This window comes from Macaca nemestrina, chromosome 15 (genome assembly GCF_043159975.1).
Source record: "Macaca nemestrina isolate mMacNem1 chromosome 15, mMacNem.hap1, whole genome shotgun sequence".
In the NCBI taxonomy this organism is placed as follows: Eukaryota; Metazoa; Chordata; class Mammalia; order Primates; family Cercopithecidae; genus Macaca; species Macaca nemestrina.
The window spans coordinates 42,872,528-42,895,279 of NC_092139.1; the positions used below are offsets into that span (position 1 = coordinate 42,872,528).

The window sequence follows — 22,752 nt, forward strand, 5'->3', positions numbered from 1 at the left end:
TTTATCAGGATAAAATAAAATTGGGTATTTTCCATCACAAGGAATCCCCTGAAGAATCACAATAAGAATTTTTAATATATATAAATGTTACCACTTACTGTGTTTTCTTGAAGAATGTGCATAAGTATTTTCTCATTTTTGGAAAAAGCTGACTGATATTCACTGGCAAACTCACTGAAGTATAACCCTTTTTTTAAAGACTGCTTTCATGAAGTATAATTTACATACCATAGAATGCACTCACTTAAAATGTACAATTCAATGGTTTTTAGTGTTAATATATTTGAAGCATTGTGCAACTATCAACACAATCTAACCTTTGAATTTTCATTACCCCAAAAAGAAATGCCATCGTGCTCCTTTAGTCGTAGAGAGCCACTAGTCTGCTTTCTGTTTCTGTGGATTTGCCTGTGCTGGACATTTCATATACATGGGAACATACCGTATGTGGCCTTCACGCTTGGCTTCTCTCCCTTAGCATAATTTTTTTTTTTTTTTTTTTTTTTTTTTTTTTTTTTTAGACAAAGTCTCACTCTATCGCCCAGGCTGGAGGGCAGTGGTGCGATCTCGGCTCACTACAAACTCTTGTCTCCCAGGTTCAAGTGGTTCTCTTGCCTCAGTCTCCTGAGTAGCTGGGATCACAGGCGTGCGCCACCACACCCGGCTAATTTTTGTATTTTTAGTAGAGATGGGATTTCACTATGTTGGCTAGGCTGGTCTTGAACTCCTGACCTTAGATGATCTGCCCACCTTGGCTTCCCAAAGTGCTGGGATTATAGGCATGAGCCACCATGCCCAGCCAGCGTAATGTTTTTTTGAAGTTAATTCACATTGTCATGTGTATCTGTGTTGCATTTTTGAATTGCTAGATAATATTCTATTACGTGAACATACTACACGTTTTGTTGATATGTTTTATCAGTTGATGAACATTGGGATTGTTTACAATTGGGCTATTATGAATAATGCTGCTAATATGAAATTTTACATGTAATTTTTATATGGATATATGTTTTCATTTTTTCTTGGGTTCATATCTGGAAGTGGAATTGCTGGGTAATACAGTTACTTCATTTTTAACCATTTGAGCAACTGCTAGACTGTTTTCCAAAGCAGCTGCATCATTTTACATTTCCACCAGCAGTGTACGAAGGTTCCGATTTCTCTAAATTCTTGTCAACACTTGTTAGGTCTTTTGATTATAGCTTTTCTAGTGGCTGTGAAGCAGTGTCTCATTGTGGCTTTGATTTATATTTCTCTAATGGTTGAGCATCTTTTCATGTATTTGTATATCTTTTTTGGGAAATGTCTATTCAGGTCATTTGCCCATTTTAAAATTGGGTTATTTGTCTTTTTCCTGTCCAGTTCTAAGAGTTCTTACATCCTGGATAAAAATTCTTTATCAGATTTCCTGTTCTGTGCGTTCTCTTTTCACTTTTTTGGCGGTGTACTTTGAAGCACAAAAGTTTTTAAAGAGGTTCGACTTATCTTCTTTTTTCTTTTGTTCTTCATGCTTTTGGTGTCATACCTGAGAAACCATTGTTCTAGCCACAAAAATGGTGTCACCCAAGATCATAAAGATTTCCTCCTATGTTAGATTTACTTTTAAGAATTTTATAGTTTTATTTCTGTGATTCACTTGGAGCTAATTTTTGTCCATGTTGTGAGGTAGGAGCCTATCTTCATTCCTTTGCATGTGAGTATTCAGTTGTCCTGGCACCATGTGTTGAATAGACTGTCTTTCCCCATTGAATGCTCTTGATACCTTTGTTGAATGAAACAGCTTTTGTTTGCGTTCACACTGATACAACTCTGGGATTTGCGATTTTGTTTACCTATTATGGGAAAACAGCTTTCTTCTTTGAAAGACCAAAACATGTGGGGAGACGTATATAAACACCCCAGACACACACACACACACACACACACACACACACAGCCTCTATCTGTCTCTAACACACACACACTCATGCACACCGTCCCTTCTTTAACAAAGCCCCATGTAATCCCTTCATGACCCAGAATAATAGTATTTGAAAGGAAAAGTTGACATGCTGGAGCCTTCATTCACGTGTTACTACAACTCCAAGTCAGTGGCAATAGTTTGGCTGTGATATGCCAGTAGCTAAATAGTTCATGACAAATTGCTTACACTGCTTATCTTCTTTGTAGTTAAGTATTTCAACACTGGCTTTCCCAAATGTTGCAATATCCTATATATGCCCAGAATTAGAAAGGTTTATGGAACAATGAAGCAGTTTATGTTAGATGGTCACTAGGGAATTAAAGAAGAGAAGGGAAAACATGTGTCCAGTCTCTAAGTCTTTGATTATGAAATGACTTGGGCAGCAAGTGGTTTCTCAAAACGAGGAGCATGGTGTGGCAGGATCATTAATCTAGGAGCTTTTTGGGAACTCGGCCTGTTTCATAGCCTCAGGAGACATAAAAGAGTCGTATAGTTTAATATTCCAGCTCTAGGTAGGCCACCTAATTATTCAGCATTCAACAAAGATTTATTGAGCATCTACTCTGTGCTAGGCATTATGCTAGGTATTGGGGAAATACCTAATGGTTTTCAATAACACATAATCCCTGTCTTCATGGGAGTCCTATCTTCGTATTAAAACATAATTACGAATACAAATGTAATATTGAAAATCTAGTAAATGCCATGGAAGAAGTGGCACTGTAGGGGCTAAACATGGGTGAGGGTGCCTGTGTTTGAATGCCAGCTTTGTGTGATTCTTGAATATTCAACTTCTTCATTCCCTTTTCTATAAAATAAGAGTAATCCCAGTACATACATTTTTAAGTTTTTATGTGGATTATAAATAATGATTCAATCCATGCTTAGACCCAGCCTGCATCATAGTAAATTGTCACTAAATTAGTAAAGTCAGGGTACATGATGCTGTGTATTCCCTAATTCTGTATATTTGAAGTGGGATGTTGCTTTCTGTAGAGACTTTGGAGTGAATTGGCTTTTATTCCATTTTAATTATAAAAATAATTTGCTTCATGGTAAAATATTACATAATAGTTAAGTGTTAGGTTAAAATCAAAGACCCTACCCTTTAAAAATTTCCTTTTGGTACTAGTCCCCTAGAGGGAACTAGAGGTAGCCACACTCAATGTTTCTTGTTTTCCCTCCAGATGCGTTATTTGTGTATAACAATATATGTCTGTGTATTTACATATAGATTAGTGAGGTTTGTCTTAACACATGGGGTCATAGTATCCATATTACTACCCTACCTCAGATTTTTTAAATTAATAAAATTACCTGAGAATTTGTTTCCATGTCTGTTCATATAGGTACAGATTTCCTCTCTTGTTTTGCATGGTGTAGTCTTGTATTATATGAATGTACCAACCTACCTGAGACCTCATTAAAGGACTCTGCTGTAGTCATCTCTATACATAGATTTGACCTTCACAAATTTCAATTCAAACTTTACAGACACAGTTTTCCCAGGTGTCATCAGTTGCTTCTGCCTTCTTACCACATGGAAATGGGCTTCCCCTTACTTTTGTGTACTTATTATTATTTTTTTTTTTTTGAGATAGAGTTTTACTCTGTTGTCCAGGCTGGAGTGCAGTGGCACGATCTTTGCTCACTGCAACCTCTGCCTCCTGGATTCAAGTGATTCTCTTGCCTCACTCCCGAGTAGCTAGGATTACAGGCATGCACCACCACTCTTGGCTAATTTTTGTATTTTTTGTAGATATGGGGCTTCACCACGTTGACGAGGCTGGTCTTGAACTCCACTCCCAAGGCAAGTGATCTGCTTGCCTCGGCCTCTCAAAGTGTTGGGATTATAGGCATGAGCCACTGTACCTGGCCACTTTTGTGTACTTCTGACAGCACCTGGAACTTTTCCTCCCACTCCACCTTGAAAAGATCCTGAAATCTAGATTTCAGCCAAATCAGAAATCCAGTGTCAAATTCAGAATCAACATAAACAACTTAATAACAAAGACAATACAGAAACATCCATAAAAAAAGACTCTCTTTGCAGATAGATGTAATTCTGCTATAAAAAGAGTTTTTTCCAATTACAGTTCATCTAAGGACATTATACTGCTAATCAGGAAAAGATAATTATATTTACTCTGAGAAGGTTTTAGATAGCCTTGTTGTTCTATTGCTGCTTAATTATTTTAATAGATTAAGATGCTGAGTAGGATATTAGCAGCATTGTAGAGACAGTGTATAAACTCTGTTGGCTGGGTGTAGCAGTAATAATTCTGATATGATGACTGTGTGTCTGTGTCATTTGTTTGCAACTTACGCCATTTTTTTTGTTTTGTTTTACTGACGTTTTAAAATTTACATATAGATTCTGATTTTGAAGTGCAAAGGATTTTTTTTCTCCATGAAAACTCTAAAAGTCCTTTACATTGATTTGTCTCGTCTGTGTCTGTTTCACAGAGGACACTGCTGCTGTGAGTTTGACGAAGTGGACATCACCTGCAGTCGGTCCAGAGCCGCCCGGTGAGTACTTTATAGCCTGTGTGGAGAGTCTTTGGTTGTAGGGTATCCCTTGATCAAATTGCTGTTTATTGATTTATTTATTTTTTGAGACAGAATTATTGCTCTGTCACCCAGGCTGGAGTGCAGTGGTGCAATCTTGGCTCACTGCAACCTCTGCCTCCTGGGTTCTAGAACTTTCAGTCTGTAAGATGAATCCCTTCATTCTGGCTGATGCTGCTTCTGAAATGCCTCTCAAAACTGGTTCACAGACATCTTCCTTGATGTGGCAGAGCATTAAGCAGGATCTCCCAGCACTTTCAAGGTTCAAGTTTATTAATTTCACTACTAACCGTGGGCACTTTACCCTTTGCTAGATTTTCTACTTACTCTCTGCTATAGTGTTGCCTGCAGTTAGTAAACATAACATGTTTTTGAAGTGATCATTGTCTATAATTCTTTCTGGGGAGAAATGTATGTGACTTGTTTTCAGTCCTGTGCAGATTTTGCTTAAGAAGATTCCGACTGATGTGAAAGATCACAACTGTGCACATTATCAGCAAAAATCCTCCATTTTGGGGGAACTACCAGGGGATGATGTAAATAAATTCTTCCAGTGCTCCCCTAATGGTTCATTTTACAAACCTTTAAAGAAACGTGAAAAGGGGAACTGGAAATATCTTTATATGGCTGATTTGTTTCATTTATAAACTGTAACTTGCCAATACTTGTATTCCAGAGCCAGAATTCTAGTGAATATGAGACATTGTTCTTTTATAATCCCTTGATCAAATTGTTGTTTATTTATGTATTTACTTTTTTTCAGATGGAATTCTCACTCTCACCCAGGCTGGAGTGCAGTGGCATAATCTCGGCTCACTGCAACCTCTGCCACCTGGGTTCAAGCAATTCTCCTGCCTCCACCTCCTGAGTAGCATTACAGGCACATACCACCATGCCTGGCTAATTTTTGTATTTTTAGTAGAGATGGAGTGTCACCCTGTTGGTCAGGCTGGTCTCGAACTCCTGACCTCGTGATCTGCCCGCCTCGGCCTCCCAAAGTGCTGGGATAACAAGCATGAACTGCACCTGGCTCAAATTTCTATTTTTTAATTGCTGTTATAAGCAAAGCATTTGGACTATGTATCATTTCTTACCTTCAGGAACAAGAGGTCATTTTATAGCAATGGCATGAACCAGCAACTTTACTGTTCCTCTCAATAGGTCCTCCTGGAGGATCTGTTCCTCTGGGCTATTGGCATTTAATGGCAGAGTTTTTTCCTCCAGTGTGTTGCATATCATGTGAGATACTTCATTATCTTTTGGCAGTGACTGTGGCTGATTTTCTTCCGGCGTTTCCATGAGGGGAAGGAAGAATCGCACAACCCGACACTTCTCTAAGTGATCAGTGTTTAATGATGACAAGAGATATCCAGAAAGTAGATTTATTATTGAATGTTCCTATCTATTTTTAGTCAAGTGCACTATCTTTTACTACTCCCCAAGGGTGACTCATAAACCATGTCTTAGTAGGCAAAGAAGAGTTGGGGACTAGGAAGGACTGAATAATTCTCTAGGGACTTTAAATCAGTGTGGACACATCATCTGCTTTTCACTCCTTCGTCACATTAATCTGGACTATCCACTTTCTCTGTGTAAGAGTTGTATTATCCTTAAATAGGTCATTTTTCATCAGCTGTATTTATAAATGGTTCCTGTGACGAATTACATGCTTAGTGAATATAAACACTTGATTCAAGGGTCCAAAAAAAAAGAACCCCAACAGAGCTCAGAAGTTTTGTTAAACATTTTAAGTTCAAAGAAGAAATTCCTCTACATTAAGGAGTATAAATGCTATACATTTAATTTTACAAAGGCTTGGCTGGGCGCTGTGGCTCACGCCTGCAATCCCAGCATTTTGGGAGGTCAGGCGGGTGGATCACGAGGTCAGGAGATCGAGACCATCCTGGCTAACATGGTGAAACCCCGTCTCTACTAAAAATACAAAATATTAGCTGGGCGTGGTGGCGGGCACCTGTAGGCCCAGCTACTTGGGAGGCTGAGGCAGGAGAATGGCGTGAACCTGGGAGGCAGAGCTTTCAGTGAGCTGAGATCCTGCCACTGTACTCCAGCCTGGGCAACAGAGCAAGACTCTGTCTCAAAAAGAAAAAAACAAAAAAAATTTTTACAAAGGCTTTGGATGGCTCCAGATCCTGGGCTGAAGCACAGTACCTGGGCAGTATACTCTTCGTTCTCACCCAGTAGGACCTGATTAGACTTGGAGCCCCAGACATCACCTGGTGGTTGATTGCTTATGTTAGTCCTGCCTTCCTTCCAGAGAATCCTTCCATATGTCCCTCATCCTCTTCTAAAAACAAAACCATTTGGCCTCTACTCTAGCATCATTCACTTGCTACATATCTTGAATTGTGAGTTGTTTTTTAAAACACTGAACTAAAATCTGATTCTTCTATAATATCTTCCCATACTCAAAATTGGAAACATCTAGACTCTGGAACCTGAGCATTTCTGGCTTTGTCTTGAAATGCCTGCTTTACTTCCCCATACTTCCAACAGTGAGCAGCTCTGACTCTATGTTAGTTCTAAATGTATTTTTTAAGCCCATTTAAATGCAGAGTAGGCATTCGGAATATGTTCATATTCCTATAAAGGCAAAGGTATATTTTGGATCTTGCTTATATGTCACATTCAGTTTAGCTTTTTTTTTTTTTTAAAGTGTTGGTCAATAAACTCCTACAATAGAAAGTATTTATTTAGAGAACAAAATGACTGTTTTTGGATGAATTATCCCCATCCTTGCGTTAAGTGACCTTTGCATTGGGAGCTTTAGATTGGTTCTTGCTGAAGAGGAATGCCTTAGTTTAGTCCAATCAAAAACTGCCTTCAAGTTTCAGGAAAAGAAAGTAAACAACCCTTGATAACTTCTCCCCTATGGTATTTTGGTTTGGAAGATACTCTCTTCTTCTGAAAAACCTACCTAACGTTGGGGGTGCTTTCTTCCTTTTAAATTGTTTTTATTAAATATTCATTATAGACTGGGTGTAGTGGCTCATGCCACCCAGCATTTTGGGAGGCCAAGGGGTGCGGACCACCTGAAGTCAGGAGTTCAAGGCCAGCCTGGCCAACATGATGAAATCCCATCTCTACTAAAAGTACAAAAAAATTTAGCTGGGCATGGTGGCGTATGCCTGTAACCCCAGCTATTTGAGAGGCTGAGACAGGAGAATCGCCTGAACCCAGGAGGTGGAGGTTTGCAGTGAGCCAAGACTGTGCCACTGTAGCCCATCCTGGGTGACAGACGAGACTACATCTCAAAAAATATCTATATTAATTATATGCAGAATTTATAACGTTAGTGTTAGGCATGCAGCTCACCAAACTTAATGTTGTCTTTTCTTTCATTTTGCCTCTACATTAGAGCCTTACTCATCGTCCTGTCTTCTCTTACACCTTGGAGACATAGGTATGTTGTGCCAGCTATTAGTGTATTTTTTCTTGATCTAAGATCTATGGCCTAAGGTTGCTGCAATGCTCTATAGGAATAAGGATACTTCTTATTACCCTGTAAATACTGCAGTTATTTCAAACTCTTGGGTGTTACAGAAGCTCTTACCCATGGTACAACAATAGCAAGCACAAAAACCTGTTGTTTCTTTCACATTTTCTTAGAGCACATTCAGGCATGCCAAGAGTCGTGAGATGAGCTCTCCAGAAGCAGAATGAGAAGAGGATTTCTGCACAAGTGGTTTATCAAGGCAGGGTTCCCAGGAGAAACCAGTGAGTGGAGGAAGGGAAAAGAAAGGGAAGAAGCCAAGCAGGGGGATGATTTAATCTATGTGCCTGCCCCAGCCTGATCCTGGGCCAGAGTTGGGGGAGTGCAGTGGGCAGCTCTGGAACATAATTGCTCCCTAGAGTCTATTCCACTTCAAGGCAGTAGAGCTGGGTTTTTCCACTCCTGCATCAGTCACTGTCTGTGGGCAGTTAAGAGAGGGCTATAAACTTCCAAGCACCTCTGCTCTCTTCATCTGCAGGTGAAGCAGCTTTGGTGGTTGAAGAGGGTTTTTCTTAAGAAATCCTGGTGCCATCCCTTAGCAGCAAAGCACACAAAAGTTGGGAAAGGGCACACAAGACCATTAAAGGAACCCAGTGTTATCTGGGCAGGACACTAGAGTGTCTGCTTTACCAATCCACATTCCATCTTCCTCCCTTCCTTACTCCTGTGGGCACAGTTTTAATCTTTAGCCCATTTCCTGGTGTAGGTTAAGCACTTTCAGTGGCTACATAGATCCTTTTTCTTCTCTGAAAATGGAGTGAGCTACTGCTTCAAAGAGCTAAGTCCTAAAGTAATTGCAGTGTTGGGAGACACCTAGGTAATTTTCAGTGAGTAGAATTTCTACATATATTAGAGTTTTAGAAATAGAAAACCTGACATTTCAAAGCTTTCCTTAGTAAAATCATGGATAATGATTTCAGTGCTCTGAAAGAAGAGGTGAGGATGTCATGTGATTGTATGATTGGAGATTAGTCTTACTAGAAACATTTCCAAGCACACATGTTAACTTTATTATTCTTCATTCTCATCTCTTTTAGCCATCCTTTATTTTATTTCCTAATAGTTCACCTTTGCCTTTGAAAGTATTTTCTTTTCATAAGCCTTTAAGGGAAATATATAGTGTTTCTTGGGCACCTTCTATTTTTTAATTTATTTTATTTTATTTTATTTTATTTAACAGGGTCTGGTTCTGTTGCCTAGGCTGGAGTACAGTGGCTTGACATAGCTCATTGCAGCCTGGAACTCCTGGGCTCAAGTGATCCTCCTTCCTCAGCCTCCTAAGAAGCTGGGACTACAAGTATGCACCACCATACCTGGCTAATTTGTAAAAATTTTTTTGTAGAGATGGAGTCTGGCTATGTTGATGAGGCTGGTTTGGAATTCCTGGCCTCAAGTGATCCTTCCAACTTAGCCTTCCAAAGTGCCGGTGTGACAGGCATGAGCTACTGTGCCCAGCCCTCTTGGGTGCCTTCAATTCAGTATAGCACAAAATTTCATGGTTGTTCATCTGATGTCCTAGACCAGCCAGCACTGTCCAATAGAAATATTATGTGAACAACATAGGACATTTTGAATTTTCTTGTAGCTTCATTAAAACAGCAAAAAGAAAGAGGTTACAGCAACCTAAACTGGAGGCTGGAATGTCCAGAATCACAGGTGAAATTAATTTTAGTTACATATTTAACTTAGCATATCCAAATAATTATTTCAACATTTAATCAATGTAAATATTATGGAGGTTTTATCTTTTATTGTCTACTGAATATTTTGTACTTAAAACAGAGCTCAAGACTAACCATACTTCAGTGCTCAAAAGCAACATTTGACTCGTGGTACCATATTGGCCAGTGCAACTTTAGAATATTATAGAGAAACTCTGGTAAAAGGCTTTATTCTCTTTGAATACGACTCTTAGTCAATGCTCCTGAATCTCCCAGCTTGGTAACACTACTCAGTAAGGAAGCGAGGCAGCACTGTGGTCCAGAGAGAGTGAGCTGAACTGTCCTTGAGGTGCTATTGCTACTTCCATTTTTGGATTTAGTGCCCTGTTGTACATGAATTAGGATCAAAACGTTTAGGTTTGGCAGCCCAGATGTCACTGATAACCTTCAAAGGTTACTTTTAGAAGATAGTGGGCCTTGAATGGAGAGTAGAAAGTAGAAAAATTTTAAAGAGGAAAGGGAAGGGTATTTCAATGGGAAAAAAATCTGTATATGTATGTAGTGTGTTCTGGGGGAGGATTCTAGAAAAGTTTGGGTATAATACTTTTATGCAAACTCATGGGGCAGGAGTGTTACATATACAACGAGAAATGTATAGTTGGTGGTCAAACTGATACCAGGCTCAAAGAGTCGAATTTTGCAGTATATGAAATGAGATATCACCATGATATAGTGTGTATGTTAGGACCTATTCTGGTTATTTATTGTTGTGTAAGAAGTCACTTAAAGATACAGTGGCTGCAAACAACAGCAGTCACCTTTTTACTTCTCACTTTTTCTGTGGTCAGGAGTTATGGAAGGGCCCAGCTGTGCATTTCTGGCTTGGGTTCTCTCATGCAGTTGCAGTCAGGTGGCAGCTGATGCTAGAAGAGCAGGCAGCTGGTATGGCTCAGCATTTATTCCTCTTCACCCAGTCTCATGTGGTCCTTTCTGTACAGTCTCTCTTCATGGGCAGCTTTATCCTCATAGCATGGCAGCTTGAGGGCAGGGGGACAGCCTGCCTGGGCTTCAGTGTGATTATTCTGTCCGACCAGGTGGAAGCGGCATTGCTTTATGACTTGGCCTTGGAAGTTATGCATGGTCACCTCCATCACGTTACAGTAGTCCTCTCTTATCTGTAGGGGTTACGTTCCAAGACCCACAGTAGATGCTTGAAAGTGTGTTTAGTACCGAAGTCTATATATGTTATGTTTTTTTCTATCTGATAATCAAGATAACTACTAGTGGCCAATGAGTGGGTAGCTAGAGTGTACAGCATGGATAAGCTAGACAAAAGGATGCTTCTGGATGGGAGAAATTGCATCGTATTCCTCGGAATGGTACACAATTTAAAGCTTATGAATTATCTCGGGAATTTTCCATTTTGTATTTTTGGACTGTGGTTGACCTTGGGTACCTGAAACCATGGAAAGCAAAATAGCACCTGCCCAGTTTCAAAGGGAGGAGACTTATGAGTTCAACTCTCAGAGACAGGAGTGTTGAAGTCACAATGTGCGAAGATAGTGATGCAGCTATTTTTGGGCAATATCATCTGCCTCAGGGACCCTCTCCATTGCCACTCCTGTATGTGTCTTGCTCTCTTGAGCTGTGCTCTGTATGAACACAGCTTTCATTCCCGGGCAGTCTTCTGTACAGTGGCTCTGTCTTCTTTCCTTACCCAGTAAGCTGAACTCGGCAGCCCTTAACAAAATGTAAAGTCTTCTGCTTAGGCACTGAATGGCCAACCCTGGCCCTCCGTTTGTTTTTCATTATCTTCCCTTCTTTATTGTTAGAGGCCTTCCAAAGCAGTGGGCAAACACCAACCCCAGCTGTTCTCCTCTCATTTTTTAATTTGTGGAGGAATTGAGAGAGAGGAGAGAGAAAGAGCAAAAACAAAAAGGAGGAAGAATTTTCTAACCCCTTACCGGTCTTACTGAAAAGACTTGTCTTACCTCTTCCACCTAAGGATGTCATCTCCAGAAGACAGAATTCTTCAGTTTGGCCAACTGCCAGGTTTTTCTTACCATCTTTCCATTTCTAGGGTGATTCTTTCGCTCTGTCTCTTGCTCTCCCTGACCAACTGGGTTTCTCCTCCCAAGGTGATTAGAAGGAAAGAAGAAAAGCATGGGGCCAACACCAAGACCTTTGAGAGAGAACTTTCCTAACAGTTGCTAAGCTCAACATTCTGCCAAATACTGTTCCCCCTGTTTTCTAGGAAAATCCCTCTCCTTTGCCAGAATCTCGTCTTTACCTCAACATGGGCTCTGAAACTAGGTGCATAGTGACCACTGAGTTGCTTTCTTTTCCCTCCATTCTTTTGTGGTCATGGCTTTCAAATGGAAAAGATTGAAATGCCAGCTGTGTGAGAGTTTAGGTGAAGCATGCTGAGTTCTGCAACTTATTTCCTATGAAATGGATTCAAAAGAGCTGATGGATGGATAGTCTGATGAATGACGGGCTAGATATTCAAAAAAGCTAGTAGCATAAGGTGTTCATTGTAGAATCTAGCTGGTAAGTATATGGGTATACTACCCTTATATATCACATAGTATATACATATGCTGTATAAATATACATAATATTAATTTTTTTCAACTTTTTAGAAGAAAATGTTAGAGAAGAGAAGCATTAACCATAAATTATAGTAATGGGATACATTTGAAAACAAAATATTCGTTTTCTACTTAACAAATGCTTAAGGCTTGTCCTGGTTTTCAGTTGAACTTTTTAAAAGGTTGTATTAGCATTGTTAAATGTTCTACCTTCAGTTTACCTTCAAGGTTTGAGGGAGCTGGAAAACATCTAACAGTCCAGTCTAGAAAAATAGTCTAAAATTCTAGCTATTGCCCTTAGATTTTGTAGTTTCTTTAAGCTTGCCACATATTGCTTGTGAGTATGCTATTGAAGTCATTATGATATTATGGTTGTCTTTCTGTGTCATTTCCTAAGGGCCTTTGTGGTGGTAATAATAAGAACTTCTTATTCCAAAGATAGGATTTCTTGTTTCCTCACCTGTTCCACACATTCCCATGTTAAATTGGGCATTCTGAATCTTTTCCAGAACTGAAATATGGATTTTTCCCCCTACATTGGGAATGTTTGCTTTGTTTTGTCTGCTTCTATAAGAGAGAGGGGAAAATATAAATCCAATTCAGCTCCCTGGATTATTTTTTGATATATCAATAAAATGTTTAAAGTCATTGGAAACTCTTGCATTTGAAAAGTTCTTAACTATTATACTTTTCTGAAATGAAAAGAAGAGCAGGTATCTTGTCTTTGCTGTCCTCAGGTGGGAAAGGGCAGCTTGCTGAGGACTGAAGACTAAAATAAACCCTCCCAGGAGAGGAACCAGCCGGTGACCTTGGGCTGCAACCACCTTGCAGATCAGCTGCTTCATTCCTTTCCATATTTTGTGGCCTGTGGGGGGAATCAAGTGTCACAAAAGCAGGAAGAGAGCAGTTTGAGGAAGACTGCAGAGGCACTGCTGGTAAAAGTGCTGACATGATCTCCTGACCCTTTCGGTATAGCTGGAGGACTGGTGGTTTTACAGCGACCATTCAGGTAGCTGGGAGGAAGCAATCCTCCTGTGAAAAATAAGCTGTAAGAAACTGTTGCAACAGTTGTGTTTTCTTTTTTATTTATTTTTATTTTTTATTTTTTATACTCCCCACGTAATAATAAAGCGGTCTAGAATTTGGATAGATGTTAGATTTTTGCTTTGGAGATATGTTAAAGAGCCCATACTGAGCTAATAGAAAAGTAGAAGTTAACCCACTACTCTGAGCAAGTAGAAGTTTATTGAAAAACTGAATGATGGCTCTTGGTGATTTTTAAATTTGTCACCTGGCTGGATACATCACAGTGTGGTGGGAAGAATGTGAGCTCTGAAACCTGGGACCTGGGTTGTCCCACCTGTAGAATGAGCACAGTATCACCTTTTTCATTGGTTTTGGAAGTATTGACGGGGGATGGTGAATATATAGGACTTTTCTTATAGCAGATACTCAGAATCTTCATCCCCATTTTCCTTCCTTTCCTATAGATGTTGACATTATAAAACAAGACTGTTTCATGAGGCTCAGAACTAATTTCTAGTGAACTCACTTATTTCTCCTCCTCTGTGGGCTTTTGCTCTTTCTTCTGTACAAGTAGAAGGGAATTAAGAGTCTGCAAGGCACTGGTGTTGAGAAGCTCGGGGTATCACATTATTCTCACTTTGGGACCCTTTTCCTACCTAATGGTGCTCTGACTTTACACAGTGACATTTCTGTGGATTCTAATCATTTTACCTTCCCATTAGCAACAGCAAGTGTTCTGATTTCTTCCCATCCTCACCAACATTTATTTTCTGTTTTTCTTTTTTTTTTTTTTTTTTTTTTTTTTTAAATTAGAGCTTTCTTAGTGGGTAAGAAATGGTGCCTCCTTGTGGTTTTGCTTTATGTTCCCTAACGACCGATGCTATTGTTCACCTTTTCACTTGCTTGTTGATCATTTATATCTCTTCTCTGCCCTTTGCCCATTTTTTAAGTGGGTTGTCTCCTTTTTTGTTGTTGTTGAGTTAGTTATAGGAGTTTTTTTATATGTACTGGGCACTTGATCCTTTTCAGATATATGACTTGAAGATATTTTCTCCCATTCTATAGGCTGTCTTTTCATTTTCTTGATAACATCTTTTGATACACAAAAGTTTTTAATTTTGACGAAGTCAAATTTATCTATTTTTTCTTTTTTCTCTCACTTTTCTTGTCATATGTAAGATCCATTCATATTTTGTTGTTATATTTAAGAATCCAAGTTTATGAACAGTTACCCTAAGATTTACACCCTATGTTTTCTTCTATCAGTTTTATGATTTTTAGCTCTTATATTTAAGTCATAGCACCATCCTGAATATGATGTGAGGTAGGGGTCTAATTCATTCATTTGCATATAGATATCCAGTTGTCCCAGCACCATTTATTGAAGAAAGTATTCTTTCCAAGATTGAATCATCTTGGCACCCTTGTCAGGAGTCTATTGGCTGTAGATTTGTGGGTTTATTTCTTGATTCTCAATTCCATTGCGTTGCTCTATATGCCTGTACTTATGTCAGTGACACACTTGTGTTTATTACTGTGTCTTTTGTAGTAAGTTTTGAATTCAGGACATGTGAGTCCTCCAGCTTTGTTCTTTTCCATTATTATTTTGGCTACTTGGGGCTCCTCTTGAAGGAAGAGTTTTATTTTATAAATAAAAATGTAATACTTTTCTTATTGTTTTGTCCTGTAGTGATTTTTCAACTATGGTATTATAGCTCAGGAGAAAGCAGCAACTCCAGTGAATAATCATGTGATTGCATATGGGGTTATTATAGGCATGCTACAATCCAAGGGCTTCTCTTACTTAAAGTTTTACATTCTAGAAGGCCTGGAAATCTTGATGAGAACTGCATCAGTGGTATTCAGAGCAAAACCAATGCACAGACTGCTAAGTTAAAGCTGCTTGTTAGAATTCCAAGGGGCCATATTCCAGCAGCCTTTTGGAAAAGAGCAAATGTACGAGCTTCTCATTTGCAGTGATAACTAGACATTGTCCTGATTTATGCATATGTTTGCCTGTACTAGTTATTGTCTTCAATTATAGAAGCAATTTTGAAAACAACTTTCTCTTATGTAAAAGAAAGCTGTGATACAGCATCAAAATCAGGAAAAAATCAGAATTGTGTTGAGAGAGTAAGGAAGAAGGCAGGTGATTTTGCTGGGATGAGTCACATTTGTTTCCAATATGTTTGACCTCTAGACCGTTCCTTTTTGAGTAGAAGAGGCGATGTAGGATTTTCCTTTTGGAAAGAACTTTTAGCTGTGAATCCTCAGCAACTGCTCTTTAAGCACTTCCAGATGGTCTTTAGAGTCCTCATCTAATGGAAGCTGAGAGATTGTTCTTGGGGGTTAGGAGGTGGGGATAGAAAACTGCTTTAACTACTGGATACCTTGACAATGGGAAACTATAAGAAGGAGACACATGTGTTTTTCAGCTGACCCTCATCAAAATACAATTAGAAGTAGGTACATATGTGTGTTTTTGTGTATATGTGTGTTTATGTGGGCATGCATTAGACACTCGTGAGCCCAGAGCACTGAGTGAAAGACTTCAGTAACTATAATGGGAGTACTTCTTGGATTAGACAAACTAAAGGAGGTAGGAAGAAATGGGCTAGGGCAGAAGGCCCAGAGCCATCTTCGTGGGTAGAGGAGGTTGACTTCCGGGCCCATGTGTAGCCTCCTGAAGCTGAGATGGAGAGAATGCTGAGAAGCAGATTCCTAAGAGGCAGCGGATATCAACAGGCATGACTCAGGGGCCAGCCAGAACTCACCACTAAGGTCCTTGGTCTTCACAGTTTGACAGGAGCTTTTGGCATCGCTGTGAGGATAACATTCTCATCTGGTGCAAACAACAAAATAAAACAAACCCCATGGTCTTAGAGAGTGCCTAAGACATAGTGAGTATTTAACAAATGATAGCTATTATTTTTGTTTAATATACAAATAGAGTGGTTCTTAAAGGTCATCTCATAAAGCAGCCTTTTTTAAGGATCTCCTGAGGAAGTGTGGACTACAGTCTCCTGTCTGATTCATCCACTGTGAGAGTTTGTTGCCCTACGGGAGTGGAAGGACTAGCAACAGTAAAATCACATTAAATGGGTACAGAATGAAGCTCCTTTCACTGGATGTGTGCTTTCGGATCTATTATAAATGTGAGTAGTTGTCATTTTTTAGCCACTAAAATTGATTCAGAAATTCTGCAAACAAAGGAAGGATTTTAGGATGCAGTGCAGCCAGCAAAAGGCCACACGTCCCCTGCTTGTGCTCAGTGCCTTTCATGGAGGTTATCATGCAGTGTGGAAGGTCAGTAACCAAGTGCATGCTGCAGGGAGAAATACCAAACTGTCAACAGGGATTCCCTCTCAAGGTGGCATTGGAGGTGGAAGTTTTACTTCTTTGTTTTATGTTTTCTCAAGATGTGGTGAACTTATTTTTTTTTTTTATTTGGTACCTTTTAATACATCTAAAAACAGTTTTTACAACAAATCTGGGTTATTTGTGTTTAAAACTTTTTTTCTTCAAATTTGATTTTAAATTCAGGGGTCCATGTGCAGGGTGTGCAGGTTTGTTGCATAGGTAAACATGTTTCATGGTGGTTTGCTGCACAGGTCATCCCATCACCTAGGTATTAAAGCCCAGCATCTATTAGCTATTCTTCCTGATGCTCTCCCTCCCCTTACTCCCTGGCCGCTAACATTTTTTTTTAAGATTAAAAAGGAATTATCAGAGTGATTATCAGGGAAAAAAGCTGGGAAATATATTACACTTTTTTTTTTTTTTCCCACAAGTAGTGAAAATCAGCTAGGGCTGATAACAAAATACCATAGATTGGATGGTCTAAACCCACAGTTCTAGAGGCCAGAAATCCAAGATCAGGGTGTTGTCAGGTGCAGCTTCTTCTGTGGCCTTTCTCCTTGGCTTGCAGATGGCTGCTTTCTCTCTTTGTCCTCATGTGGTGTTTGCAGTGTGCACTCACATTCCTGATGCCTCTTTTTGTGTCCAAATTTCCTCTTCTTATAAAAACACCAATCACACTGGATTTGGGCCCACCCAAACAACCTCATTCTAACTTAATAACCTCTTTAAAGATACAGCCAAATACAAATACAATCATGTTCTGAGGTACTTGGGGGCTAAGACTTCAACATATGAAATTTGAGGGCAGTGGGGGCTATAATTTTGTCCATAATAAGCAGTATAGGGATAAAGGAGAACATAGATAAAGGAGGAACTAAGAACCAGAAAAGTGGGTCAAAGTTCAGGGCCATGAAGTTAAGAAAAAGTTTTAGGAGGGGAATCTGTAGACTGATAATGGGAAAGAAAGGATTTCCCTGACTGACCAGTGTCTCAGTTAGCTTTCACAAGATAACAAACTACTCTCAAAATTTAGTGGCTTAAAACAGTAGCCCCTCATTTAGCTCCCAATTCAGTGGGTCAGCAATTTAGGCTGGCCTTGATTGGGAAATTCTTTTGGTCTCCATTGGGCTCTCTTATGGGTCTCCGGCCAACAGCCAAGTATGCCGAGGGCTGGGTGGTGTAGGGTGGTCTTAGCTGGCATGGCTTATTTCTTCTCCGTGTGTCTCTTGCCTTCCTGCAGAGTAGTTTGGGCTTGTTCACATGACAGCAGCAAAGTACCCAGAGTACAAGAGGAAAACCATGCCATAATTTCTGCCACAATTCTATTGGCCAAGGCAAGTTACAGGCCAGCCCAGAGATTCAAGAGGTGAAGAAATAGACCTTTTTAGGTGATGACTTTAGGAGACAAGGATTGTTTGACTGCCAAGTCCTGTGGCCTGTTATATTTTATATTAATAACAGACTTTGCTTATATCATGTATCAGAAAATAATAATCTGGAAAGGAATTACAAGTGTATTTATTTATGGGTGGTAGTTCTTTATTCCCAAATTTGGAGACGTAGTTTAATCAGAACATTTCTTACAGTGCTGGTTGTCTTTTATTTTCCTGTGTTGCTTTGTCATCCAGAACACTGGGAGAGATCCTAGGAGAACTCTGGGTGATAGTTTCCATTTTCAGAAGTCTGGGTGATAGTTCCCTTTTCTTCCCATATCCTACTTTGAATGAAGCCTCCATGGATGAGGTGGCCCAGGGGAAACCTCCAGCTATTATCTTGTGGGGTCAGGTCTTATGAGACTCTTATAGGAGAACTGGGTCTTTGGGGTCTTGTGTAGGGAGGTAACTTAAGAAAATTCAGCCATAACACCTTATACAGGAGATTATGCTGCATATAAACCCTCTTGGAGAGAGCTGCCACCTTCTTGCCATATTCGCTAGTCTTTGGTATCCACATGGGGCTCTGTTAAGGGAGTGCCCCCCCATCTAATTAGTTCAGGTGTTATATAAAAAATGATGTATATAGCAGTGCTCCTTAGCCTCGTTGTGGGATAGTGCACTGAATTTCTGTGGAGATGGGGAAGAACATATTAGCATTTTATAGGGCAGAGAGAGGAAACTTGTGTGTAGAGTCTGAAAATTTCAGTATTAAAGTTTTATATTTGGAAAGCAATCATAAAAATTTTAGTACATTTACATAAAAAACATCTTGGCAGATTCTTATATAGTTAAACATATACTTACCATATGACTCCAGCAATTTTACTTCCAGGTTTTGTTTCCCAAGAGAATGAAAACTTACATCCACACAAAGACTTGTAAATGTATGTTCATGGCAGCTTTAGTCATAATAGCAAAAACTGGAAACAACCAATTTTCCACCAACAGGTGATGGATAAAAAAGTTATGATGTATGCATGCAGTGGAGTACTGCTTAGCAATAAAAAAGCAACAGGTTGTTGATACAAACAGCAACTTGGATGAACCTAAAAAACATTCTGCTGGGCGAAAGAGGCACCTCACAAAAGAATAAATGCTGTGTCATTTAATTTATAGAATGTTCTAGAATAGGCAGATCTAATCCATAGTGATAGAAAGCAGATCAGTGGTTGCTTATATCTGGCATGTGTGTATTGAAGGGGGGTGATGACAAAAGAGTCCAAAGAAACTTTTGGGTTGATGGACAAGGCTCTAAGATCTTGATTGTGCTGCTAGCTAGCATAGGTACATTTTATTGCATATAACACATACCTTAATAAGTTTTGCAATTTGGGAGGAATTGCCCGTGTTTCTTGTAATACAAGACATCATTACCCTAGAACAATGTAAAATCTTTATGATCATCAAAAGGGAACATGGGTTTAATTAAAGATTAAAGCTTTGATCTACCTTTAGGGATTATTTATTTGTCTCTAAATTGTCTATTGTTGAAAACGGTGGGCAGGAATAAGCAAGAAAACCATTTAGAGTCTCATCATGTTATATACCTGGCTCATGTGTCTAAGCCAATATCTTCTAAATTAAAACCAAATTTTAGGAATTCTTCAACAGAAGTATGGAAACTTCACTTATTTAGTTGAATTATGGTAGCTACAGCTGGGTAAATTTCGCAGGTCATTTTCAACATTTGATGCAGTGCAAAGGACTAAATATCAGGTTTATGGTTTATAGATCATATGCTTATGTCAATCAAAGAGTTATTTCTTTGATGAAAACTGAGTGGTAAAAGTGGGCAAATTTTTATGTGTGCTTTGTGAGTTCTGTAAGAGACAAAAGTAAATAAGAACAGGAGAAAAATAGTCCCTTAGAACTATCTGGAAGCATCCAATCTAGTCATGCAGAACTTGCTGCTAAAATCCTATTTTGTCCTGTTCACTCTCCGATAGTTTAAAAGATAAAGCTGATATGCAGCCATAAAAAGGATGAGTTTGTGTCCTTTGTAGGGACATGGATGCAGCTGGAAACTATCATTCTCAGCAAACTATCGCAAGAGCAGAAAACCAAACACCGCATGTTCTCACTCATAGGTGGGAACTGAACAATGAGATCACTTGGACTCGGGAAGGGGAACATCATACACCGGGGCCTATTATGGGGAGCGGGGAGGGGGGAGGGATTGCATTGGGAGTTATACCTGATGTAAATGACGAGTTTCTGGGTGCTGACGAGTTGATGGGTGCAGCACACCAACATGGCACAAGTATACATATGTAACAAACCTGCACGTTATGCACATGTACCCTAGAACTTAAAGTATTAAAAAAAAAAAAAAAAGAATGACCATTAACAAAGAATGGTTAAGGAAACCAACAAGTTGTTAAACAATAATTATTATTTTCTTAAGATGTGAATTAAATTTTAATTAAAGGGACATTCCTGATTAAAAAAAAAAAAGAAAGAGCTGAGAGGAAAAATATGTTTGTAATATGTTTATTTGGGTTGAATGCTTGATGTAACTTAGTAAGAGCAACTTCTTTGCTTTTAGCATCAAAGAGTTTATTAATTCCCAGATGTCATTCATTCCCCATAGTGCTAGAGACAGTGATTTATATTGTCAAAGGCTGGCAATGCCAAAATGGAAGCAGATTTTGTTTTACTTCTTAAGCCAAATTATAGTCTAGTTGAAATTACTCAAATGTATCTCATTTTAGTTTCATTTTGATAATCCAAAAATGAGTTTCAGATTTCATCTTCTAAATGTTTTAATGTTAAATGATAATGATGCTGACCTAAAAAAATTTTATGTCTCCCTCCTCATTAGTGTTTGCTAAATAGTCACTTTTTTGTATTTTTTCCTATCATTTGTTCATTCATTTAGCAAATATTTATTGAGTGTCTACCGTGCACCAAGCACTGTTCTAAACACTTGGAAGGGAGCAATGAACAAAGACACATCCATGCTCTCATAAAGGAATATTTTCTAATAGAGGGAAATAGATAATAAATAAGTAAACAGGTGAAAGAACAGGATAATTTCATGTAGTGATAAACAGTAAGAAAATCAAAGGAATTGGTATGGTAGAGGCTATGGTAGGATAGGTGATTCATTTGGATTTATGGTCAAAGAAGATTGTACTATGAAGGTGATGTTTGAGCTTAGATCCAAATGATGAAAAAGAGCCGGGAATGTGAAGAACTAAGAGTAGAACTTTCTAGATGAGGGAACAGCAAGTAAGGTTGCTTGTAAGTAAGGTTGCAAGTAAGTTTGAGATGAACTTATGTTCAACTAACAGTGGCCAGTGGGGAGCAAGTGGTAGATTAAGTCAAAGGGGTAGACAGCAATTCGATGCTTAATCAACTTTAGACTCGTAGGAAGGAGTTTTTAAAATTGCTGATATTTCTTGTTTGTTTTAAATGGAATGGGAATTTATTGATAGGCATACTCTGATTTCTATCTTAGAAAATCACCGTTGTAGTGGAAAATGAATTGGGAGTGTACAGTTGGAGATAAACTGGAAGCAGAAAAGCCAGTTAGGTAGCTATTGGATTAACACAACAGTAAAGGCTTATACCTAAGTGCTGGAGGTGGTGATGTAGAGAAAATAAGCAAGTTTGGGAACTGTTTTCAAGGCACGTCAGTAGCAGATGAGTTGGATGCAGACAGTGAGGTGAATAAAAAAAGGCACTGAGGATGACTCCCAGGGTGCCAGATTGAACAATAGGTAGGAAATTTACTGAGATGGAAAAGACTAGAGGAAAAATATGAATAAGAAAATCAAATGTTCTACTTTAAACTTTAAAGCTTTATATGCTTATTGAGTGTTTGAGTGGAAATGGCAAGTAAGCAGTTGGATATATGTGTCTGGAGCAGTCAGATCTATGAGAGCTAGGGATGCAGAGGTGAATAATGGAAATAGAGATGGCCTCTAAAGCTTTGGGGCCAACTGTAATCACCTAGAAAGAGAAAATACATAGAGGTGGGTCACTCAAACATGCAGAGGTTAAGCAAACCAAAAAAGATTAGGATTGTGGACAAGTGGGAGGGGGAGGTCAGGAAAACCTTGGAGAGTGTAGAATCACTGTCACTAAGAAAGAGAAAGTTTCAAGAAGGAGAGAGTGGTCCATTGGGTCAAATGTCCAAGATGATTGATGGAGTCAGAAAAGTGATGGCTGAATTTCACAACCTGGAGATCATTGAGGGCCTTGATGAGAGGAAAGAAGAATTGTAATTGGATTGGCCTGAGGAAAAGACGGTAAGGAACCAAAATCTTCATAGGTTGACACTTGTAAGATGTTGGGTTGGGGTAATTTTATCATTGAAAAAGGGCATAGGAAAAAGACGCTTGTTTCTTTGAGGTTACTATATGACATAATCATTTTAGAAAGAAGTGTAAATATCTAAAGAAGGATTACTGGACAATGCTTGAGTGTTCACTTGAGATTTGTCCTCATGTGTTAAAAATAAAGAACAGTTTGTTTGGCCATCAGTTTTCTCCAGCCAAACTCCATTACTTTAGTTGCTTAGTAGAGAATGAAGTGTAACCATGTTTGGTGAATTAGCAAAGCAAGTATTCTGGAAAGAGAATGAGGCAAGGGAGTGAAGAGTGATTGTAAGAAATGATGGACAATGGAA

General features: G+C 39.0%; 1 protein-coding gene across 15 annotated transcripts in view; it reads left to right on the plus strand.

Annotated features, from left to right (window-relative positions):
* The window catches only part of LOC105481530 (phospholipase C beta 4), a 408,983-nt gene that overhangs the window by 140,639 nt on the left and 245,592 nt on the right, over window positions 1-22,752 (plus strand). For 11 of the 15 annotated variants that reach the window (XM_011741179.3, XM_071079656.1, XM_011741171.3 and 8 more), the window contains one exon: window positions 4,433-4,495. The gene's annotated coding sequence lies outside the window, so the exon portion shown is untranslated. Of the gene's footprint in view, window positions 1-4,432; window positions 4,496-7,910; window positions 7,956-9,225; window positions 9,343-22,752 lie in introns of all 15 variants that reach the window. The other 4 variants (XM_071079655.1, XM_011741169.3, XM_011741175.3 and 1 more) reach the window with 2 other exon arrangements.